We start from the raw sequence: 1,239 nt of genomic DNA, 5'->3' as shown, positions 1-1,239 counted from the left end.
CGCAGCCTGCCCCGCCTTCTTCCCGCCTCTTCCCACCCCAGGTCCCTAAACTCAGTTCCGGGACTCGCCGCTAAAGGCCTTCTGGTCACCTATCCAGCATAGGGTGTATGCACACACAGACACGGGTAATCAGGAGTAGAAAGTAAATTATTTACACAAAACCAAAGAGTACGTGATAACAGACATGCAGGGCCACTAAAAACATTAACAACTTACCCAGAGTTGTTTGCTGCTTGTGAAACAAAACGAAACTAATTTGCCATAATACAGTAAGAGGAAGTGAGGAAAGGGGCACTCCTCACATCCTCCTAACACAGGATTGGGATCAAGATAAATGCTTCTTAGCAAAAAAGTCACTTTCCCAAAGGAGCAGCCACAAACACTGGCTATTGAAACCTCGATTCATTCTCAAAAACTAGATGTTCCGGCCGGGCGCGGTGGCTCAAGCCTGTAATCCCAGCATTCTGGGAGGCCGAGGCGGATGGATCACGAGGTCAAAAGATAGAGACAATCCTGGTCAACATGGTGAAACCCTGTCTCTACTAAAAATACAAAAATTAGCTGGGCATGGTGGCACGTGCCTGTAATCCCAGCTACTCAGGAGGCTGAGGCAGGAGAATTGCCTGAACCCAGGAGGCGCAGGTTGCGGTGAGCCGAGATCGCGCCATTGCACTCCAGCCTGGGTAACAAGAGCGAAACTCAGTCTCAAAAAAAAAAAAAAAAAAAAAAAAAAAAAAACAAAACAAAACAAAACAAAACCAAACTAGATGTTCACACTTCCTAATCAGAGTTCTATATTTTAAACATATGAGACACACAAAACCTTGTTTTAAACAGGCTATTTAGGTAGCACAGGTGCTAAAAGAAACTGACACTGGAAAATTGTTCTGATGCACCGCTGTCCACAACTGTTTTTTTTAAATCGTCCCCCACCCGCACTCCCGCAACTGTTGTTTTTAAATATTTCTGGGCCAGGCACGGTAGGAAGCCAAGGCAGGTGGATAACAAGGTCAAGAGATCAACTATCCTGGCCAAAATGGTGAAACCCCCTCTCTACTAAAAATACAAAAAAATTAGCAGGGCATGGTGGCACATGCCTGTAGTCCCCATTACTTACAGGAGGTGGAAGCTGCAGTGGGCCTAGATCGAGCCACTGTGCTCCACCCTTGCAACAGGGCAAGATTCGGTTTCCAAAAAAAGTCTTTCTGGGTGGATCAATTGAGGTCCAGAGCTCGAGAC

This window comes from Saimiri boliviensis, chromosome 19, assembly GCF_048565385.1.
Source record: "Saimiri boliviensis isolate mSaiBol1 chromosome 19, mSaiBol1.pri, whole genome shotgun sequence".
NCBI lineage: Eukaryota > Metazoa > Chordata > Mammalia > Primates > Cebidae > Saimiri > Saimiri boliviensis.
Note: the sequence above shows the minus strand (reverse complement) of the source record.